The 25,171-nt window shown below is 40.2% G+C and overlaps 1 protein-coding gene across 17 annotated transcripts in view; it reads right to left on the bottom strand.

The window, feature by feature from the left end:
* PKP4 (plakophilin 4) overlaps positions 1-25,171 on the bottom strand; it is a 236,260-nt gene that overhangs the window by 168,195 nt on the left and 42,894 nt on the right. For 14 of the 17 annotated variants that reach the window (XR_009055218.1, XM_057747073.1, XM_057747064.1 and 11 more), the window contains exon 2: positions 5,625-5,678. The exons of 2 other annotated variants lie outside the window; for them this stretch is intronic. The gene's annotated coding sequence lies outside the window, so the exon portion shown is untranslated. Of the gene's footprint in view, positions 1-5,624; positions 5,679-6,181; positions 6,215-25,171 lie in introns of those variants that run through there. One more of the 17 variants, XM_057747068.1, reaches the window with a different exon arrangement.

Genomic DNA, 25,171 nt, shown 5'->3' with positions numbered 1-25,171 from the left:
AAAAAAAAAAAAAAAATCACAGGCTGCTGATGAGTGTGTAAATGGGAACCATCACCTTGGAACGCATTTTGGCATTTATCTAGTTGAGCTGCTGCTAACATATATTACACAGCCCGGTGATTCCTTTCCTGATTATGCAGAGATACTCTTGCACACAAACCCGTGGAAAGACATATAAGTATGATCATGGCAGCACTCTTTGTGAAAGCCATGAACTGCAAATAACGCAAACGACAACAGTGGAAAGAATAAATACATTGTGGTATATCCATGCGATGTATTCACCTATAGCAATAAAAGAAATGAACGACAGCTCTGTACAACAAGAGTGACTCTCACAAACATAATGTTGAATAAGAGAAGCAAGTCACAAAAGAAACAAACGTAAGAATTCCACTTATGTAAAGTTTAAAAAATAGGCAAGATAAAACTGTGTTTATTAGGGATGCCTGCATAGGTACCAAGGAAATGGTTATCACCAAAGTCAGAGGAATGGTAAGCTCTTTGGGGAAAGAAGAGGCTGTGATCTCAGAGGGATACATGAAGAACTTTTGGGGTGCTGGCCTGGCACAGGCAGTAATTAACAGCTGTGCATCTTTTTAACTTTTAAAATTACGCATATATTTTTTATTCACTCTCCTAGGTATTTTTTTGTGAAAAAGGAAAAATATTAATACAGTGGAACAAGCATATGATAAATTCTTATTAGATATAAACAGAATAATTTAGAGTATTTATAAATAGAATACAATAGTGTTTCATAGTTTAAATACTAACGATTATCCATTTTTAAGAGAACTGAACTACTTCGGGTTATAAAGCTACACTAAATATAATTTTATGGTTCATAAATGCCTGGAATTCATTTCAATAAAAGGGGGGCTCACATTACAAAATAGAATGCCCTCCACCCTGTATACTACTCAATAATACTTTCTGAAAATGAAACGCATGGTTAATAATAGCACGGCTCACACCTTGAGGTGGCCATTCGTGTGCTCTGTGAACGGTGCTCCCTGCAGTCAAGCGGAGTGCTGACGTGATCCCTGTCATGACAGGCAAACCCTGCAAAACTGTTCATAAAAACTAAAAATTCTATGTTGGATAAACACAGACTGCACTTTGGTATTTTCAACCTTTTCAAAAAATATTTCTTATGGAGAACAAAAGAGGACATCTTTTTGGAAACTACTACAGGTTCAGTTTTTGTAGGATTGGGGACCCTTCGTGGCATACAGATATCTGGCTGGCATGTTAGAGTGTGTGAGAGATAGGATGGGGATAACCAACGGGATAAGAATGTCATTAGCTCTGAGTGGGGATGACTGGATTGAGAGGCAGGATGAGTACACATTTCCGCTCTTTTCCAACTCACAACGCCATGAAATAGTGAAAAAGACATTTTCTCTTTTTTTAAGATAAGAAAATTCGCCAGTCTAGGAATTCAAAAAATGCCATCAGTGTGCCAAAATATTAGAAAAATGGCTGCAGACCCATGGCAAAATAACCAGAAGAAACCAAAACACAAAAGAAAAAAAAAAAAGCCTGCCGAGAGGCTGGTGAGGGAGCTCAGAGTCAGTGGATCCCAGAACTTGAGGCTCTTGGGCCTGGGCCATGATCAGATGAACAACGGGCGAGACACCGCGGCTAGGTGGTCGCTCGGCCCCTACACTGGACATGCTCAAGCGGTGGCCACAGGCAAAGAAGGAGGGATCCAGACAGAGCAGGGCCTCAGTGAGCACTGATGCCCAGAAGGGACAGAATTCCCCAGACAGAAAAATGTACAGTGGAATAGGTAGACTAACATCCCTAGTGTTTAAACTGAAAACTGTGTGCATGAAAGAGAAACAGCCAGAGACCTTGAAAAGAAGTTACAGGATAAAAACAAAAATCTCAATCAATGAAGTGAATAGGAGAATGAATTTTTGTAAAAAGAGTACTTCATAGGAGTGACGCAAATAATTCTATCTGAGCACCCCACCCAAAAAAGAGAGAGAGAGAGAGATGAAAAAGATAAAACAACAGTTTGGAGACTAGAGACTAGATCCAGGAGTTATGTTTATTTACCAAGAATACTAGGAAGAGAGAAAAAAGGAGAATAAATACTAAAAGAAATAAGAAATGAAAATTTCTTGAAGCTGAAAATTAATATTTAAAATGGGCCAATAAGTGAATAAAAGGAATGAAACAGACTACATCTAGACCCAATCCACTGACATTTCTAGGTTCTGAGGATGAAGAAAAGATTGTAAATGTTACCGTGGAGGAAAAATAAACTGCTTACAAAGGAATGAGAATCAGTTTGGCATGAGACCTTTTACCAACTACAGTGGGTACAGTAATAACTTCTAAGTACCGACCAAAAATTATTATTCAAATACGAAGAAAAATAAAGGCATTTTAGGACATACCAGGACCCAAGGAAATGTGGCTTCAATACTCTGTAAAGTAAGTTCTGCAACCAAATAACAAATGTGATCAAGGAAGGGTCAGTGCACAGGAAACAGTGCTAAGCAAATACTTCAGGAAACTTAAGATTAAGTCTAAAGAAACGCCACACGATATCACCAGGGGAGGCGTGCGGAGGTGAGGAAAGTACAGTCGTACTAATGTTCTTACTTAACGTAGTGGGATGAAGGGCATACAGCGGAACTCCAGGGGACTGTGCCTCTGCTGCTCCTCTCAGGAAGAGGACGAGTCCACTGCCCACCCCTTGAATGTGGGGATGGCCTCTTGGGACTCAGAATGTAGCTCAAGTGATTTTGTACAGCATCTGAGGCTAAATCTTAAAAAGGCTTTGCAGCTTCTTTGGGAACCTTGAGATCACTATGCCATGAAAAAGCCTGGGATTAAAAGATGCTACGGAGACACAGGCCCAGTGATTCCAGCCACTACAGCCAAGACACTGGAATATGTAAGACAGGCCATGCCACCAGCTGACTGTAGCCACCTGAGTGAACCCAGGCAAGACCAGCAAAACCTCATCAACCTAGAATTGTGAGAAACTTAAAAATTATTTTGAGCCACTGAGATTATGGATGACTTGTTATATGATGAATAAGTGATACTCACTGATACAACCATCAAGACGAGAAACGAGGACGAAGGGGAAAAAAACTAACACGTTATTTTTAAGTATTATAAGATTAAAAAATTAAATCTTACATGCTGAATTATCTTCTAAGGATATAATTTATTTAATGCATTGTTGATCTTCCACTTACTAAGTACCACACTATAAACTAGGTATAACTGAAAATATAAAGATTAATAAGACCCTGACCTCCAATCCAATTTACAGCCTAAAAGGAAAGACAAGATAAATAAATAACTACAATAAAATATATCCTGAGATAAACAGGGCACTAAGAACTCAAATACAGGAAGCAGGTGCTCAAAGAAGAGTTCAATATGCATGTATAAATGAGGACAGTATACCAGGTGCAGCAAAAGGACACAGATTGGGGAAAAGCCCACCTATAATGTATTAATTAATTTCATCGAGCTTCTGTATGTAAAAATTTGCTTTAGGTTTAATAGATTTCTCAAAAGCCTCCCTAGACTCTTGTTTTATATCATATGCAATTAAGGGTATGGCAAGCCATATCAAATCTCAAGCTGTTTAAATAAAAGATTTGTTTTTATCATTAGTTTTTCATATCAAATGCTAGTGTTAAAGATTAAAGACTAATGAAACCACTAGTATAGCACATACGGGGATTTAGAAACATGGTAATTTATAAGTGAGTTACTAGAGGCAATAAAAACAAAGTAAAATTGTTTAATTAAGGACTTGGGCATTTAATAACATTTGTAAGGTCTATTTAAAAAAAAAAGTATACAGTCTAGTAACAACCTGTTATGCAGTGTTTGTCTTTTTAGTTCATGATAGTGATTTTTCTTTTTATATGGACTAGCTAAATGATTTCTCAGTGTCTTGGGATTTACACTAGGCTGTCCAGCTGATAGTAACCTACAAGTTCTGTATCAGATGTCTCAGAAACGTTGCATTAGACTTTAACTTACGAATTCATTTGTAATTTGAAAGATTCAATTTAAAATTTAAAATTCTCAAAATATGCTCCGTGGACTACTTCTAATATGTCAAAAACAATGTTTCTATGGTTAGTTAAGCGTGGGAAATGCTACAGAGCATGCTTCCTCTTGAAGATTCGGAAAACCCTTACTTAAAGAGAGACCTGTGGACCAGCTACACTGGCAACAGTTTAGAGCTTTTAAGAAATGAAGAATTTCAGGCCCCACCCAGACCTCCTGAATAAATTTTCATGTGAATAAGATCACCAGTGTTCTGTATACACCTTCAAGATTGAGAAGCAGTGGCACAGAGTATTTAAAGACTGAGAAATCTTAAAGTAGATGAACCCATTTAATCTCATCTAACAGTATCTCACGCTTATCTGACCCGCAATCGTTCTGAGGGCCACCTATTAACATTACGAGGAACATGCTATGGGAAATCCCACAATATAATAATTATTATTAATGAGCAAATAAAGCTAGAAAGAGTTACTGTTCTATCCTTCACAATTACAATTTGGCTCCCTCAGCTTTTCCAATGTCAGTCTATTAAAAGAAAAACATTAATTAAGCACTTTTAAGAAAATGGTACAGAAAAATTAAAGCTCTCCAATAAAAATTCCTGCCAACAAAATTAAGCACGGAATTGTGTTTTGGCTGTAAGCTGGGTACCAATTTCTTGGAAAACTTCATTTCTAAATGAAGGAATAAATGGTTTTCCAGAAGAAGAACCCAGCCTGCTCAGGCCAGGCGCGAGTTTTAATTCCATTTTTCATGCCTGTCTCATGAACATTCATGTGGAAATAGACCTGGTGTGTAGTACACACTGGTACTTTGGTTGGGAAGATCAACTCCCCATCTGGGACACATAACAATTTGCCTAAATCATGTCCAGTTTAAGACAGATGTTAATTTAGAAGTTGCTTTACTGAAAGCACAGGTGAAAAAGGAAAGCAGACAGTCGTGAATTGGAGTACCATCAAAAACCCTGATCTTATACATGCTTACAGTCACTTTTAATAATACTGATTTAAGCAATAACGCATGTAATGATTCTAATTTTTTAAGCAGCTCTTTAGAGTAAAAGGGAAAATTCTAGATTTAGAAAGCCATCAAAACTACAACTGTAGTAATCCTTTCTTTCTGTCCCTGTCTTCAGCAAGTTAAAGTCAGAGAAATGATGGTTATCTCTCAGTTTCCTTTAATCAGTTTAGATTCTGCAGGCTTAATACCGAAATTTGTTTTCAAGAAGACAAACACAATTTCACACTTAACATTTCCGAACAGCTTTTTGAAGAAAGCACAAGAAAAAATTACAAAGCTTGTAGCATTTTGTTGATCACAGATGGAGCATACAGTGAACTATACTGAATTTCCTATGCACTGTTCTGCATCCCTCAACCCCATACACTCTAGATTCAGTAAGAGCAGGGACTGTTTTCATCTGAGCCACCACTGTATCCTCAGCACCAATATAAATGCCTGAAACATGGTAGGTGTTTAGTAGAGTCTGTGCCGTGAAAGGATGAAATGAACTGAGGGAAAGAACGATAATATATCTGCACTTCTATCAAAAAAACACTTACGTGCCAAGCAGTGTTAGGCTTCAGAACCATCAAGATGCGGAAGGAGCTCACAGCCTAACAGGAAAGAAAGGAATAAAAACAGTGTGATAAATGCAACAGTAAAGATCATAAAACATGCCACAGTAGGAGGGATGTCAGGGAAGATGAGAGTTACTACCAAGACAGACAGGTATAAAACATCACAATGTGTTGTGTTCAGAGAATGCCAACAGACTAAAATCAGGGTGGCGAGGAGGAGGACGAGAAAAGGAGAGAGAAAACTCCAGAGATGAGAAGATGAAGGAACCATGAAGGCAGGGAAAGCATGGGTTGTCTACCAGGCCTTTAAAATTGCCTAAGATGATGGTGAAAGTTGAGGCAGAGTCCAACTCAATCAGGTACCACCGCCCCAGCGAAGGTGGTAATGTGACCTGGAGTTAGACAACATGGCTAAGGAAGAGCAGGAGAGGGTAAAAGCTAGATGCTGTCTGCTTAGAGAAGCAGGAAAACATCTGGAAAGCCCAGTGAGGAGCCAGAAAGCAACTGTGGGGTTTAAGAAGACTTTAAAAAGAACACACCATGCAAAACCTGTAAGAGGAAACAATTCTTCTTCTGTCCTTCCCGTGCCAAGTTCCTGGGGATACAAGGATGAATACAACCCTAGGAAACCTGTCCTTCATTGTTTGGGTGGTCTGTTTAAGGAGATTACAAAAAAGTCCCCAATCATCACGACCCTCTTTGCTTCAACATCCTCACAGGGAGCATCCAAATACAATAAAGAAAAGAGGGCTGCTCCCAGGAGACAAAATTTAGACAAATGAATAAAATAAGAATAAGACTGGCTACAAGTGGAAATAAACTAAGAACCATTAAATGCATTCCCCTCAAGAACTTTATTAAAAAACTACAATCAGGAAAAGACTGTAACATCCAGACCAGAATGAAAATGTGATTTCTGCCCTATCATGTGTTATTACCATCAGAATCAGAGAAGGGGACAGTTGTGAGTGTGAAGCACAGGAGAGGAAAACCTAGATTCTGGCCCTGTCTGGGGAGGTCAAATAAGTGAGATTACTAGAAGGATCTTTCACTATAAGAGACAGAGGTGGTCCTGAAATGAAATCTCTCTTAAAACTCTCCTCACCTTTGACTAGGATTCTGGTTCACAACTGCAGCAGTTACCTGGATGTCAGAAGGAAGAAGTCTGTTTGGCGACTGTAGACATTTTGGCAATTATGAATTCATAAATTAATGAGTGCTCTGGTTTATAGATTAGTCCGGGTTCCTAGAAGTGCAGAACTGAGGACAGGCTCAGGACTGCGGTGACTTCAAAGCTCAGGATGCGGTTTGGGAAGCCTGGCCTCTACCCCTAGTTGTTCTCCCCAGAAAACAATCTAGCTGAGGAGTGGCTCACTCCAAGTCAGAAATGTAAGAAAGGGTTAACACAAAAGCCACCCAAATGAAAAGGTTAGTCACTGTGAGTAACATATGCCCATTAGTCACTCTAGAACATGATGAAAACGGCTACATACTCAAGGAGCTGCCTGTGAAGGTTCACCGTGCCCCATCCACAGTCTCTACCCCTGCCGTGCATCTGCTGTGCTCCTGCATGTGTGGCCACCATATGCATGGCAACAGAACTCGATTCTTTCAACTCTCACTGATTTAAATCAATGTCTGCAGAACCATGACTTAATTTTGGGTTATCATTTACCTTTAAAATCTGTTTTTAAATTTTGCTTTCACAACCCAGTGACAGGGCAAGAATAAGGATGCAGATGCAGAGAATGGACTGGAGGACACGGGATTGGGGGGGTGGGGGGCAAAGGGGAAGCTGAGACAAAGTGAGAGAGTAGCATAGACATATATACACTACCAACTGTAAAATAGATAGCTAGTGGGAAGTTGTTGTATAACAAAGGGAGATCAACTCGATGATGGGTGATGCCTTAGAAGGCCAGGATAGGGAGGGTGGGAGGAAGTTGCGGAAGGGAGGGGATATGGGGATATATGCATAAATACAGCTGATTCACTTTGGTGTACCTCAAAAGCTGGTACAAGAGTGTAAAGCAATTATATTCCAATAAAGAGCTTAAAAAAAAATTAAAAAAACCCCAGTGCATTTACAGGGAACCACATTCAATATTCTGTGATAAACCATAATGGAAAAGAATACGAAAAAAGAATTGTATGTATGTGTATAACTGAGTCACTTTGCTGTACAGCAGAGATTGGCACAACACTGTAAATCAACTATAGTCCAATTAAAAAAAAAAACCAGCGCATTTAATCATCTAAAGTGCAAACAATTTCAAAATGAAGAACCAGGACAGCATTCCACATGTGACATCCAGAAAGCACCTAGGTGATTTTTCTCTATTTAGTACATTTTAAAATAAAAGCCTGTCCTCATTAAAATTCACAGTATTTGTGTATTTCTAGTCTGGTCACCTGGGAGCACAAATGCATAAGGATGAATATATAATAATACAGAACTGTCTTCAAATTTGCAATAAAGAACCAAAAAAAGCCTAAATGTTTAAAATGTTATCATAACATTAAAAAAAATTAAGACAATTCATACCATACCATTTCTACTGGCTTTACTACTACCCATTTTTATGACTAAATATGTTTTAGTTGAAATTTTTTATTAAACACCCAATGGGACGGATTCAGAGTGGGTATCTACAATGACTAGCTTGTGTTTACATATGCTCTTATTTCACCTGTAAAATTTAAATGGCATGTCAAAGTCAGAGGATAGGTAAATAAATGTTTTCTTTATGAAAGCTTGAACAAAAATAAAACTGGGAAACAGAAATGTTTCACTCTGAAAAGGTCTTCCTAACTGGTCTCAGTGTGTCTGTCTCTGTCTCCCTCTCTCTCTCAAATAAAATTCGTTACTGCTTTCCAGAAGGAAATTCAGTCAGGTAATAACAGTTAACCAAGCAACTGTTATTCATCAGATAAATAATACATTACATTTTTCTAAGTCACAGCAAATTCTCCTCCTCCAAAGGGCAGAACGTGTGTTTGTTTTGAAGTACTGGTATGTTTCGGCATTCAAATAAAATTTGTATGTCTCAAATTAAGCAAAAAACTCACTTTTGATCAACGTAATACAGTATGTATAGAAAATAAAAACCGTCGACCTCAGGATTTGAGAAAAGATTCTGTGAAGACTGCTATCACGGTAGAGGACTAGCCTGGGCTTTACAGACTTCTGCATGTTCCCTCTCCCTGGTGCCCCTCTCCTCCCTCAACTCACTTGGGCTCACAGAGCTCTTCCCTGACCACTGTGGTCTTCAGGAACAAGAGGAGTTGAGCAGGCCTTTGAGGGATGGAGACTAGTGGACAGTGAAGATACAGCAGTGTAGATCCCCACAGAAATCAAAGGCAAAAGTTAGGTGGAAATCTGGAAGGGGCCTCACCGCATCTGCTTGCCCCCAAACCATGGGCATCCTTGCAAGCAAGCAGTGGTTCCCTCCACATAGCCTCTCCCTAGGTGCTACTTCCAGGCCTGCGACCTGCTGCCTGAGGCTGGGTGAGTGGAGTCAGCCTCTCCTTCTGCCTTCCAGAGCTCCAGCCCCGGACTTTCTGCTGCTCCCTCAGCGTAGCCACTCCACCATCAGCAAGCGTAACACCAAGCTCACTGCCTTCTGCTTCACCAAACCGTTTCTTCCTTCTACACACACAGGCTTTGTACGTGCCTCCTCCTTATGAGGGCATTTCTCAGTGTGCTCTGGAAATGCTTTTTTCCCCTTTTCTCTTCTAATGACTCACCCCTTTAGTCCAACTAATCTAGTTAAAGTCCTAACCACCAGCACACCATGCTCATTTTCACCCCCTTCGATCTGCTCTATAAATGTTCCCTCATCTATTCAGAGTTAAGTTTATTGAAACCAGGACCCTTGTCTTAGACGTCTGTCTTTTCTTTGGTGTCCAACACATGTGCTGGGGCATTTCATACAATGCCTGCTGACAGAACAGGTTTTACTATGTGAGGAGTTGAAAACAGAAACTGGCACTCTACTGCTGCACTTACTGAAAAATGTTTAATATATTAGATGGCTCATACTCAAAGAACCACTAAATAAACTGCTTCCCTAAAGGAGTCTTTTGTTCAGTAGTTGGCACTAAAAATGTCAGAAAGAGTCAGATTTCATTTTCAATCTTCCTACTTAGGTAACTTGTTTTTTTTTTTAGGTGAGAGTTTTGACTTTCTTAAAAGAAGAATTTAGGAAAATAACCACAAGTCAGGGAAGATACATTCCATTAGCAGGAGATAACACAACCTATGTCACAATGTGGTCACTCTAGTACTTCTAAATTCTCAGCTGCAGATCTAGTGTATAATTAAAGTGTACTATTCATGAGACCCTATAAATCTGAGCTATGATTCCTAAAATAATCTAGAAAGCTGTTATCGAAGTCATGATTATGTTTCAATATATTCAATATATTGAAACATCACCTGTTCCAATTAAATGCACAGGAAAATAAAGGGACTGAATTATTCCATACTTTAAAGACATGTTTTTTATTGCTGCTAATAAAAATATAGATATCTGTGCTGTGATTTAATGAACAGATCAAAAGCAGCATTTCGTGATTCTAAACAGTGTGGTAAAATACCTCAGAGATTAACTATGTTTATATACATCTCAAACATTTTTTACTTTTCTTTTTGCTTAATACTTCATTTTTCAGAGTGCAAAGATAACTTCAGTCTATCAAAATGAATTGATTGCAAATTCATAACCTATCAGAATCTAAATTAGTGTGACACAACTAAAGAGGAGACTTGCCTTTATTAACCTGAAGACCATAAACTGTAATTCGAAGTTCACTAATAAGTTGATAGGGAAATGCTCATATGTCTCTTAAATACTACAGTAAACCTACCTAATGCCCTCTGAAAGGTGGAACATTCACCAATAAAGTATGGCATTACAGAGTATAAATAAGTAATGATTGATAAATATTTAGAACCCTGGCAGTGCAAAGAAAGAGAACACGTCAGGTGACTTTCCACAGCCACCCCAGAATCTCTCTACAATTAAGATAATAGTGTGAATATAAAATTTTGATGCCCAATCAGCCTACCAGGATTATAAAGGCTGTGTCAAAAGTACCATCTGTCCACATGGACGTAGGTATCCTCAAAACTCATAAGAATTACAGCAACATATATAATTTTGAACATCAGAGGCACTGTGATAAATAAGACATTTAATTTAAAACGTTTAGGGAAGACGGAGCAAACCGGCCCTTTGATGGTATGGAAAAAGATACTGAAACGGCAATCTGCTCCTTTTATAGCTCAACAATTCTCTCCTCTTTCTGAGTCACTACACTCCTACTCTGAGAGCAGCTGGATCTCTCAGTATCAATTTCCTACCCATATATCAATTATAAACTATTACAAAACACATGGAAGAAATGTCAGTGGAAATGAAGAATTGCCTAGGACACAAAGTGGTTCCTACCCTTCCCTCACTGGTATCTTCCTATTTTCAATGTCTTATACGACAGTGGTCCCCAACCTTTTTTGGCACCAGGGATCGGTTTCGTGAAAGACAATTTTTCCACAGACTGGCTGGGGGGGATAAGGAGGGTTCAGGCGGTCCTGTGAGCGATGGGGAGTGGCATATGAAGCTTCCGCTTGCTCACTCGCTGCTCACCTCCTGCTGTGCAGCCCAGTTCCTAACAGGCCATGGACCAGTACCAGTCCGCAGACCGGGTGTTGGGGACCCCTGTTATACAGAATGTCTGAAGGGTGGGAAATGTTCTCTGGGTGGGAAAAATTGGATGTACCTATTAAAAGAGAAAGGCGACAGCTACTCCGTGGTAGACCCACAATGAGCAGAAATGGAGGAAGTCTACTCCTGGGGATAGATTAAGCTCACCACGGGGGGCACTGGGTTCACATTACCCACATTCAATGCCAACAAAGGTTGAGAGAGCTCTTCCTGGTAGCAGTCTACATTCAAGACATTCTATGGACACCCAGGTCCCAAACATCACTTGCTTACCAATTGCTTAATAGAATGTATTTTCTCTGCTCTTTGGCTATCTGTGAGAGAGACAATTAAGTTTGAGCATGACATCACTGTTAACTTCATCTATCTGATGATCCAAGAGAAATGAAAAATACTAAACTAACCAAGAAGCCAAAAGTCTGTTCCCGTATCAAGACCAGCAATTTATTCCCCCGAGGAAGTAAAGTTTTCGAGTGGCGCCAGTCCAGCAGGATAAAGAGCTGGGGACGCACTGGATGGAACACATCTGAGAGTTAGTTGGGACAGTCTCATGTTGCCATAACCGAGTCCCAGTTTCACAGTACTCTGTTGATCTTCAGCACCGTGACACCTAAACCAGCTGGCATTCAATTTACTTTCGATTCACAGCTGCTGTGAGCAGCTCCTGAAATTACATCACAACCAAGCCACTGTATTAACAGCATACACTCATCCTCATACATCACAGTGGTCAGTCACACAGAAACACTGAGAAGCACACAGGTCTCTCTCTAGACTTGAATTCCTGTATTCCGATTCAGTGTGATATCAATCATGTACGGATCAATACATCTGCACCACTGCAAAATATATATTTCATGATAAATGTACAGAATATGAAAACATCCAAGGGATGGGCATGCCACCTTGGCTTTCAAAGCAAAGAAAGAACAAAACAGTCTATGGCTGGATGGAATAGGCTTTATTTAGGCTGACCAGAGGAATCACTCGGCCGTTCCCCACCCCTGACTTTCTATAATTCCTCACTGTTTTTCATAAGAGACAAAGTAGTGGCAGCACACCACAAAACTATGTCCTCTACAAGTGGGTGCAGTCATGAGGTACGATCATAAACTAAATACGGTACTTTTAGAAGACACTTAGCAGTTCTCTTATTAACCTAACCATCTCTGATTTATCTTCCCTTCCCACACAAGGTGAAATTACATCTATTGGAACTTCTTGGCAACATTTCACATAAGCATTTTAGTCAGAGGGCAAAGGGAAAAGTTCCACTCTAACCCTTTCCTATTCTCTTCAGAGTTTTGGTATATTTTAATTCATATAGCTTTACTAAAAGGTTAAAAACAAATAGGCATAAGTATAAATTTTGAAGAGATAATTGTGTCAATTCTTGAGTAGATTTCAAAAATAATCACAAAAGAGTATTAAACACAGTAAAAACTCTTATCACTAGGGATGCTCTTGTACCAAATACATGATTAGTCAAGAAGCACTTCTGTCAGAAATGTCTGAGGTCAACAACACAAATCTAAACATTTTTGTGGCCAAATTATGTGGTAGCAACAAATACTCGAGGACTAATAAACTAGTATCTTCATAGAACTCTGGAAACGGGAAGAGCCTTGACAATCATCTAGTTGAGTGGTTTTCCAAATTCCTATTCTTAACTTTCTTTCCTAAATAAACTCAGGAGTAATACCAACACTTAATAAAGAAAGAAAAAAAGAAAAGCAGGAGCTACCCCTCTGGGACCTTCCTCCTTCCTCAACCACAACCAGCTGGGAAGCTCCCTAAAGAAGTTCATGTAACACCAAGGCTTGGACTTCAGAGAGATGCCTGGAGGCTCAGAGCAGGGACACACTTGCCCAGTCTTGCTAATGGGTTTGCTGGTTCCCAAGGCAGGTTCTTTTGACTGCAGCGAGCAACCAAAGCAATACAGTCGTAGAAGAAACTCAAGCCTTTTACCGTTCAACTCAAAAGTACTTCCTTCATACGACACAACCTTTTTAAAATTCAAATTTCACAATATAGCTTTGATGGAAAAAGTTCAGAGGTACTATTTTCCAAATGTTTCAGTGTTTCAGAATGCGGACTGCTCAAACTCACAGGTGAAGCACATGCCCCCTGAGTGGTGTGGAGCTCTTCCCCACCAGAGTCGAGGCTGGCAGAGGTGGGCCACAGCCCATTCTAGGGCCCCTGGTCCCACACCTGCACTTCAGGAACTGCGGCACCCTGCCCCTGCACCTACTGGTCCAGGCCCTGGCATGCTCCTGTTCCAGTTCTTGGTCCCTTATGTCATACTGCTGAGTCACTTCATCTGAGACTTTCTTGACCTTGAACCTGACCTCACCTACCCCCTCCCAGTCATCCCACGGCCCTCTCTCCTTTCCCCTCACCCACCCTGCTATTTTTCATCTTAACACTCATCACCACCTGATCTCATCCTCTCCTCATCTCAAATACAAGCTGCATGAGTAGAGACCTTGTTCACTAGTTTATAAGAAGCAGCAGCAGGCAGCAGCGGGCGGGAGGAAGAACCTCGGCCTCGGTGAAACCCTGCTCATATGACTAGAATTCAATTTTCTGATTCCTGCTAAGCTCCAGCAAATCCTAAGGTGTTTGGTTTTCCCAACAAAATCTATTTGGGAAGAAGGGGAGCTGAGGGAGGTAAAATCTTAAGGTTTTGGTGAGAGGACTCAAGACGGTGGAGTAGGAGGACGTGCGCTCACTCTCTCTTGCAAGAGCACCGGAATTACAACTAACTGATGAACAATCATCGACAGAAAGACACTGGAACTCACCAATAAAACCACCCCACATCCGGAGACAAAGGAGAACCTGCAATGAGATGGTAGGAGGGGCACAATTGCGTAAAAATCAAATCCCCTAGATGCTGGGTGGGTGACTCACAAGCTGGAGAACAGTTATACTGCAGAAGTCCTGAGGGTTCTGAGCCCCACGTCAGGCTTCCTAACCTGGGGGTCCAGCAACGGGGGGAGGAATCCCCAGAGAATCAGACTCTGAAAGCCAGCAGGATTTGATTGCAGGACCTCCACAGGACTGGGGGAAATGGAAACGCCACTCTTGGAGGGCACACAAAAAAGTGTGCTCACCAGGACCCAGGGGGAAGGAGCACTGAACCCATAGGAGACTGAACCAGACCTACCTGCTGGTGTTGGAGGGTTGCCTGCAGAGGTGGGGGGCAGCTGTGGCTCACCGAGGAGACAAGGGCACTGGCAGCAGGGATTCTGAGAAGTGCTCATTGGCGTGAGCCCTTCCAGAGCCCACCATTAGCCCCACCAAAGAGCCTGTAAGCTCCAGTGTTGGGTCGCCTCAGGCCAAATGACCACCAGGGTGGGAACACAGCCCCATCCATTGGCTGACAAGCAGATTAAAGTGTCACTGAGCTCCACCCACCAAATCAGATTAAAGCTTTACTGAGCTCCGCCCACCCAGCCCAACCTACCATCAGTTCCTCCCATCAGGAAGCACCCACGAGCCTCCTAGACAGCTTCCTCCACATGAGGGCAGACAGCAGAATCAAGCAGTATCAGCAGTATTTCGTCTTGTGGAACTGAAAATTACAGCCACAGAAAGACAGAGAAAATGAAAATGCAAAAGACTTTGTACCAGATGAAGGGACAGGATAAAACCCCAGAAAAACAACTAAATGAAGAGGAGATAGGCACCCTTACAGAAAAAGAATTCAGAATAACGATGGTGAAGATGATCCAGGACTTTGAAAAAAGACTGGATGCAAAGATCAAAAAGTTGCAAGAAAAGTTTATCAAAGACCTAGAAGAATGAAAGAACAAACAAACAGAGATATGCAACACAATAACTGAAATGAACAATACATTAGAAGGAACCAACAGCAGATTAACTGAGGCAGAAGGGCGAATAAGTGACCTGCAAGACAGAATGGTGATAATCACTGAGGCAGAAAAGAATAAAGAAAAAAGAATGAAAAGAACTGAAGACAGCCTAAGAGACCTCTGGGACAATGTTAAATGCACCAACATTTGCATTATAGGGGTCCTAGAAGGAGAAGAGAGAAAGGACCTGAGAAAATACTGGAAGAGATTCTAGTTGAAAACTTCCCTACCATGGGAAAGGAAATAGCTACCCAAGGGCAGGAAGCTCAGAGAGTCCCAGGCAGGATAAACCCAAGGAGAAAAACACCAAGACATACAGTAGTCAAACTGACAAAAATTAAAGACAGAGAAAAGTTATTAAAAGCAACAAGGGAAAAACGACAAATAACATACAAGGGAACTCCCATCAGGTTAACAGCTGATTTCTCAGCAGAAACTCTACAAGCCAGAAGGAAGTGGCATGATATATTTCAAGTGATGAAAGGGAAGAAACTACAACCAAGAATACTCTACCCAGCAAGGATCTCATTCAGATGCAATGGAGAAATCAAAAGCTTTCCAGACAAGCAACAGCTAAGGGAATTCAGCACCACCAAACCAGCCCTACAACAAATGCTAAAGGAACTTCTCTAAGCGGGAAACATAAGAGAAGAAAAGGACCTACAGAAATAAAAACAAAACAATTAAGAAAATGGTAATAGGAACATACATATTGATGTTTACCATTTTTTTTGCATTTTATGTTACTTTTTATTTCCTTGTTTTAAACTGTTATTAAAAGTATATATTACAACATAAGACAAAAATTAAAATGAGTATCTGATAGTCTAGTAAGTATGATTAATACGTAAATTAGAATTTATTTTTAAGTATGTTACCTGAAACTGGCAAAAATCTAAATCTGAGCCACTAACTGTAGCTAGACAGAGAGCTAGACTGATTTAGATACAGCATAATTTTAAAACATTAAACACATCCTGTATTTATTACTATATTCATACTAGTCAGATAAAAGTATAGAGAGCACTTTTTACACAATGAGTTTAATGATCAGTACAGAAGTATGCTGGCTATCTCAGAGCAAATTAGGGCTTAAAGAGGAGAGATTGGCTTGGTTTACTTGCATTTTTGTAAACAATTTCTAGAAAAAATCAAGTGACTTGTTTCTCGCTTTAATGGTTAATTCATCTATGTGAGAAGCTTGCCCTATAACTGCAGCAGATGTATCTATACAATTGTATTCGTCTAGTAACAGTGAATTAATCATTCCCATGTGTCATGCATTGCACTAAACTACCTTCACAGATGGAGTAAGTTCATCCTCTTGCTCTTAGACCCCCTTTCTTAATCTTATCTAAGTTGGGATACAAGGATTTGACAACACCCTTTGTGAAGCAGTCACTTGAGCCAGGGTACATCCCCTTTTATCCCAGGACTCAGTATTGAACCACTAGGTCTTTTCTAGCAACCCCATCATCTTTTTCCTGGTGTCAGTCTACTACCTGAACAGTTCTACTCAGCTGTCGTTCCTTATGCCAGTGGATGTTCCTCTTTGAATGACTCAGAGGTTTTCTCATCATTAAAGTTTTTTTTTTTTTTGGAACCTTTATTGAGATACAGTTAACATACAATAAACTGCATATATTTAGCGCATACAATCTGGTAATTGTAATTTGATAATTACCTTGAATGTAAATGGACTAAATGCACCAACCAAAAGACACAGACTGGCTGAATGGATACAAAAACAAGACCCATATATATGCTGTCTACAAGAGACCCACTTCAGACCTAGGGACACATACAGACTGAAAGGGAGGGGATGAAAAACGATATTCCATGCAAATGGAAATCAAAAGAAAGCTGGAGTAGCGATACTCATATCAGATAAAATAGACTTTAAAATAAAAAATGTTACAAGAGACAAGAAAGGACACTACATAAAGACTGAGGGATCAATCCAAGAAGAGGAGATAACAGTTTTAAATATATATGCACCCAATATAGGAGCACCTCAATACATAAGGCAAATGCTAACAACTATGAAAGAGGAAATTGACAGTAACACAATCATAGTGGGGGACTTTAACACCCCACTCACACCAATGGACAGATCATCCACACAGAAAAGTAATCAGGAAACACAAGCTTTGAATGACACAATAAATCAGCTTGACTTAATAGATATCTATAGGACATTACATCCAAAAACAGCAGATTACATGTTCTTCTCAAGTGCACATGGAACATTCTCCAGTATAGGTCACATTTTGGGTCATAAATCAAGCCTTGGGAAATTCAAGAAAATTGAAATCGTATCAAGCATCTTTTCTGACCACAACGCTATGAGATTAGAAATCAATTACAGGAAAAAAAATGTAAAAAACACAAACACACGAGGCTAAACAATGCAGTACTAAATAACCAACAGGTCACCAAAGAAATCAAAGAGGAAATCCAAAAATACCTAGAGACAAATGACAATGAAAACACAAAGATCCAAAACCTATGGGATGCAGCAAAGGCAGTTCTAAGAGGGAAGTTTATAGCAATACAATTCTACCTCAAGAAACAAGAAAAATCCCAAATAAACAATCTAACCTTACACATAAAGAAATTAGAGAAAGAAGAGCAAACAAAACCCAAAGTGAGTAGACGGAGAGAAATCATAAAGATCAGAGCAGAAATAAATGAAATAGAGACAAAGAAAACAATAGCAAAAATCAATAAAACTAAAAGCTGGTTCTTTGAGAAGATAAATCGATAAACCTCTAGCAAGACTCATCAAGAAAAAGAGGGAGAGGACTCAAATCAATAAAATTACAAATGAAACAGAAGTTACAACGGATACCACAGAAAGAAAAAGCACTATAAGAGATTACTACAAGCAACTTTATGCCAATAAAATGGACAACCTGGATGAAATGGACAGATTCTTAGAAAGGTATCACCTTCCAAGACTGAATCAGGAAGACATAGAAAATATGAACAGACCAATCACAAGTAATGAAATTGAAACTGTGATTAAAAATCTCCCAACAAACAAAAGTCCAGGACCAGATGGATTCACAGGTGAATTTTATCAAACATTTAGAGAAGAGCTAACACCCATCCTTTACAAACTCTTCCAAAACATTGCAGAGGAAGGAACACTCCCAAACTCATTTTATGAAGCCACCATTACCCTGATACCAAAACCAGACAAAGATACTACAAAAAAAGAAAACTACAGACCAATATCACTGATGAATTTAGATGCAAAAACCCTCAACAAAATACTAGCCAACAGAATCCAACAACACATTAAAAGGATCATCCAGCATGATCAAGTGGGGTTTATCCCTGGAATGCAAGGATTCTTAAGGCTTTGGTGATCACTTCCAGGCTAACCACCAAATATCTGATCTGGAGCCCTGAGCTCAGTTTCACTTTTCACGTTTCCTGGCCATCAAGTGGGTGTCCTTCCAGACACTCAAAAACTCTGCATGCCCACAGCTGAGCCCATCATCTTCCCAAACCTGTAGCATTCACGGAGTACCTTTCTTATCAGGATCGTAACAGTTATCCAATTCACTCCTATGATATCCTCATGAAGCAAGCAGGAGCAGTGCAGAAATGTTTCATAAGCTAGAGTCCGTGAAACGATGGCATCAGAACCAGGACAGGAAGGGAAATTTCTCTTACTTTCCATCTGAAGACACTATTAAGCTCTTCCATCCATTTTCTCACATGGAAGAAGCACCTTGGCCAACACTGATATGAGGAGGTAGTCTGGAATCTGCAGTGACTCCATCTGTCACAACCAACAGGAGAGCCATGGAAAACAAAGCTAAAATGCTACTGAAATTGCACTGAAGTAACTAAAAGTGTAACATTACATACACATTCAATGTTTGCAACATTTTGGGAACTATAATAATAAACTTGGTTCTAGTGTAATCACATAGAATTGGAAATTCCCATGGATTTGGAAGAAGCCTATAAAAATAATATCTAACTTGCTATACACTTACATTCCAGATTTGCTAACAAAGTTTTTTGAAAATATATAATTAGAAGATCGTAAAACCAGCTTGAATAATGAACCCAAAACATCCCCAAAGGAACTTTTTAAAAAAGTTAATACTACCTAATCCAATAATTATTACTAACAAGTAAGAGAAAAGTGAAGGCTTAATTTTCTGTTTAACTTGCTTCCCACTTTTGACAGTAGAAGGTCTAGATTATCAGTGAGATAACCATCTCTTAGGAACACAAGTATGAGAAGCAAAGGTGGTAAAAATGGCAAAGCTGATAAACCAGATAACTCTCAGATATTCAAAAATACTGGATCCGCTCTTTTCAAGGAGTAACTCCATGATGTCAGGGGAAGATGAACTGCTATACATTCATTTGCTCATTTCATCATTTACTGGATGTCCCCTTTATAAAAACCTGGCACTGGGCATGTGCTTTATAGAAACCTATTTATATTGAGTTCCTAGTACTGATGCGAAGCTAATAGTATAGAAGTCATTGCGATGCTGCATTCACCATCTCTCAAATTATTAATGAAAACTAGCAAATGTACATTTGGTCATTTCCCAAGAAATACTAGTCACACTGTCAGCACTGTATACATTTAAATCTAAATAAGTAAAATGCAATATCCTGAGAACCACAAGAAAGGGAATATGGCTAAAAAGCAACTTAAATACAACTTTGGGAACCGTAAAAACTCTGGGAAACTGTTCTTACCTTTTCTTTGTTATCTTGTACCTCAAACTCGTATTTAAAAATCACAATAGATCACTACTTACTAGATTTCCTAACCAGTAGTGCTGAAAATATGGCCCAGCAGGACCAGCAACACCCCAAACCTGCTGAATGAGACTCTGGGAGTAGGGCACAGCAATCTGTTCTTTATAAGCCCTCTGGGTGGTCCCGTTACAACTAAAGGCTAAGAACCCTCAAAACAACAAATCAGAAGTGACAGAATGAAACAGTACATTCATAATTGTGTACACAAAAAAGAAGATATAGCTTGGGTTTATACTTTGAGAAGAGTTTATAATAAAAATGTTAAAGATCATGATTTCTTCTTAACTATGGGAATAATGCTGCACTTTTAGCATGTCAATAATTAACTCAAAAATATTTCATTTACTGGGCTTGGAATTAAGAATAGTTCTAAGTAAATGAAGGTTATTAACTTTGCCCAGCTGCTAAAATTTCTGACTTTAAAAAAAAAAAGTGTGTAAAATATTTGGAATGTTCAAAATTCCAACATAAAATTTCAGTGAGCTATGTAAGACCTTAATTTTCCAAGGTATAATCTAAAAAATTACAAGCATATCCCCACTAAGAAAACATGATTTGATAAAATATTAATTTTCATGAGAATATCGTTTCACTTCACAAAAGTACTCTTTCCTTTATAAAATTACTTAATGGGATTTTGTTTTAATAGCAAGTTCCCTCAGTCAGCCAATGAAATATCTGTTTATAAGTTATCACGACATTTTTGAATCCTTGGAGGAGGAGGAAATTAGAGATAAAAGGAGAATCAAGAGAATCTATGCTAAAGTGTTAGCTACCAATTAAACTAAATATGAAACAAATTAAAGATAAAGCATCAGTGAAATTCCTGGTGACATATCTTCTACATGAGTAGACATGCATCTAAGAAATATCAGAAACATAGCAAGTACAGCTGACAACTTGGATACTGCTTATATCATCTGACAAATGCTGCTTCCAGGAGCTCTTCCAACTCCTTCACATGTGTTATGGCTCAAAGCTTTAATCAGGCTGGAGAATTCCTATGAGGGGAGGTTCTAACTGGATTTATGCAAAACAGATGTGGATGGCAATGCTAAGAGAGGTGTAAGATAGGCCTCAAGCCTTCAGCACTTCTTACCAAGAATCCCCGCTGCATTCTTAAATGTATAAATAGAAGACCACAGAGCAGAAAGGCTCAAGGATTTGTGCCAAAAGTTTCTTTTAAAGCAGGGAGAGCTTACTATTCTTTGCTTTTATGAATATCTAACTTTTATTCCTATAAAACCCATCTCTAACACACTGCTAAGGCTGTACCACACGTAAACAAGCATTCTGTATCACTAGCGGCATGTGAGTTAAACTTCGTGAACTACCTTTGTTTCCCACTGCACCAAGTGCATTTGGATAGTTCTCTAAAGGGTAGCAGTGCCTTGAAAACCTTTTATGTTTGACACGGGACTAGCTGGGCTGAGGGACCACAAAGAAATCTAGTGGTGGCAGGAGTTCAGCTGGAAGCGACAGTGGTGATCCACATGGAAGGAGGGGGTGATAGGAAGACACTTCAACCAGATGGGACTCAGAGACAAGCAAGAAGTCAGAGAAAGAGCAGCGGCAGGAACTGAAGGTGAGGCATTGGGTCATGGAATTTTAAAGCTCAAAGGGACTTGAGAGATGATTGAAACTTTCCAGCCTAGGGGCACTCGTTTGGGAATGAGGAATCTAGCTTCTGTGAAAGACTTTTTGGGAGCCCTACAATAGAAATAGGAAGATATCAATCTCAGAAGAGACTAGAACCAGAGTTCCCATGGACCCGATGCTACAAAGGCAGGAATCTGGGTTCTAATGAACTTCAAGATCACTCAGGTATGCATCCAGTACCTTATTTCCAGGAACTATCATCAAAATACCTGCTAAGTTTACAACACCAGGCAACCTGGGTTATCCCAGTTCCTAAAATACGAGCGCTCTTACGCGCTCACTACAATCCTGAGGCTTCACAAGCACAGTATTTTAAACCCACACAGACGGTCATTAATACAGTAAAGCAAAGCCATATGATGGCTTCCATCTTGCTCTACTGTCCATCGCCAAGTGCTTTCAGCCCTCAGAAAACCTGAGTGAGCCTGTAAGCACGATCCAACGTACACACTGCTGTCCACAAGCTGCCCAGCACCAGCAACCGTGCTCCGGGAGTAGATATTTGGGAAAGCCTCTGAGTGACCACAAGTGCTCCTGTAGTCGTAAAGATACTGCGGACTAAGAAGTACATGTGGAGATCAAGGTCACAGCCTGCTTTAGGCAAGAAAACTTTACCTAGTAAACAATGCATGATGATACTGCTCATGCGCTGAGAACACAGTACGAAAATGAATCCAAACCAACACACTTTAAAGAGACTGAAATGATAATCGTGCACCTTTTACAGATCTATGAAACTGGGTTCTGCCCTCACTGGAGTGTTTAAATCTGCCTTTTCAACAAAACACTTAACATCAGATGGAAAGACGGGAGCGGCGAAGTCCTGGAGCGTACCCAGTTCACCGGCACTGAAGCTGTGCTCACTCCAATTTAGCTTTGTTGGCTGGACATGTGCTGTGGATGGATGTCGGCAGGGGGTGCAAGCAGCAGCTACACGAGAACGTCAAGCAGGGAGGCTGTGCAGGGCGGGGAAGGAGAAATCTGTGAAGACGCTCTAAAGCACAGCTTTGAGTAATGGGGCATCTGTGGAATGCTGAGAAACAGAAGCACATAAAACAACCTGGCATGTGGCAATTAGAAATAAAACGGTTCCTTTAGGCAACATCAGTAGATACCCAGAAAGGCCAAAAAGGCAGAGTTGCAACGCAACAATAAATGCTGGGATTTTTGTTGCGGCTGCTTATTTTATTTAGTGAGAGGTTATCATTGGTAATGACAGCCTTTTTGGTAACACATCTCAGAAGTCAAACAGCCTACTCCCGGCCACAGCCCAGGAGGCAGCAGAGTAGGGAAGCCTGCCCCAGGGAGCACAGCGTTCACAGAGCACTGCTGAGTCACGGCCCTTGCTGTCCCTGTGAAGTTCAATCTAAAACCCCTCTGTGTCCAGGTCTAGCAGCCATGCTAAATTTTCCTAGGTTTCTGAGTTCTCAGACAAAGCAAAAGCCCTACAAGATGGCTCCTAGCTAAGGACAGCCTCAAGCAGCAGAGTAAAAAGCCAGGAGGCTGGGCATTCAGATTTGGGGTCTGTCACAACCCTCTGGTATTCGTTCTGCCTAGAACACAGCTGTTGACCAGAACAACTAGGACTGGCCCTAAAGGCACAACTGTCATTGCAGCTCAAACCATATATCCCTTTTCACTAGTCCACGTCCTCTCCCAGATATCTACATCTCTCGGAACTTCTTTCTCTCTAATATTAGTCTACAATGCTCTCTCTTATAGGAAACCTTTTCTAATTAACAGAAAAATGGAAATCATTTCTTATGGTAGTCAACTCTTACGACTTTTTCAACACACAAACTCCCATGGCCCGTCAGAAATATAAAAAAAGCATTTAACATCTTATCAGATTGATTTATACTGCAAAGCACAAAAAGATAGGTGTGTCTCCATTCTGTTTCTACAATAAGGCTATCTTTCCCTGCTTATAAATAGAATATAATTAAATGTTACCACAAAATCCTCATAAATTGGTTAACACAGATACAAAGGAATGTTACCTTTTATTATAACTGGCCAAGGGTTAGTTTTCTTGACATTACTTTCTACACAATTTTATAAATATTACCAAATATCAAAGGCATCTTGCAGACAATGAAACACAGATAAGTGGGAATCTTAGAGGTCAAGATCTCTGGATCCATGGACTGATTTAGGTGTAAGGCACCATGCCTGGTACCAAGGAGAACAGAACGGGGAATTAGAAACTAAGATTAGTATCTGAGGTAATAAAAATCAAAGAGGGAAACATAAAGTGGAAAATGGTGTGTATGTGTGCATGCGTGCCGCGGGAAGGAGAGTGCTAGAGTCAGGAACATCTTTGTGGAAGAAATACTTGAGCGGGGCCTTGCTCAAGCAGAAGCCCTTGGACAGTGAGTAAAAAGTGGAAAGGAGAAGAATGGGGGCAACATCCTGCAGGCTGGACACAGAGCTGATGACCATTCTGGTTCGGCTGAATGACAACATGCCTGAAGGTGACAGTGGTGAATCCTAGGAAATGCAAAGATGGTTGGTCTTGCAGATGTGGCCTCACGTGCATGATGGGCATGAGGGCTCCAATGGAGAGGGATGCCATCACCTTCATGTTTCAGGAAGACCACTTTAGTACCACACAAGGTTGACTGGAAAGACGAGGGGACAGGAGGCCTTGTTGGGAGCTATCCCAACAGTTCAGGTAGGAGGAAAAACGGAAGTGGGCCTCGAGCTGAGACTACAGGTTTGAGAGATATTAACAGAAATAATTCATCAAACAATTACATCAATAAGACTGGATAACTAACTGGACATGGGGGCAGAGGAAGGAGGGACATCAAAGATGGGCTATGGTTTGATATCTGGTACCATGAATGAAACTAGGGAACATGAGAGGAAGAGCCCAGGACAGCAGGTCCGTTTGGACATATAGGGTTTGCAGGCCTGGTGGGTGGCTCTCACGGAGAAGACCAGCAGAAAACAGCAAGGATCTCATCTGGAACTGCAACCTCATCAGCTACCAGCTGCTTTTGCTCAGTCCAGGCTCAAGCCCCAAAGTGGGCAACTCTAAGAGAACAGTTCTACAGTCCAGAGGGCCCTGGGCCAACGACGCAGGAGAGCTGGCTCAATCGCATACACGCTGCCACAGACCCCAGGTTGAAGCAAGCTGAGACTGTGACTTGGAGGTATCTCTGGGGGAAAAATGGAGGCCATTACCATCTGCAGGCTTGTATTTTCCCAAAGCATTGCCACTAAGTCAAAAAAGGACTGCATTTTCTGTTGCTCAGGGAAATAAAATCTATGAACGGTGTTCTGCCTTTTCTTTACAGAACTCAGGTTTTAATAAGGATGGGTTATCTTTACTTTTTGCTATTATGCATGTTTACCAAAGAACAAAAACGTATTTGTAAGGCAAAACCAAAAATTTCTACATGCTTAATAATAGACCTTGACTGGTATAATCAACAAGGTCGTCATTACTGGCAGCTATTGA

The sequence above is a fragment of the Hippopotamus amphibius genome, chromosome 8, assembly GCF_030028045.1.
Source record: "Hippopotamus amphibius kiboko isolate mHipAmp2 chromosome 8, mHipAmp2.hap2, whole genome shotgun sequence".
In the NCBI taxonomy this organism is placed as follows: Eukaryota; Metazoa; Chordata; class Mammalia; order Artiodactyla; family Hippopotamidae; genus Hippopotamus; species Hippopotamus amphibius.
The sequence above is the reverse complement of the archived record's forward strand: the minus strand, read 5'-3'. Positions and strand labels throughout refer to the sequence as shown.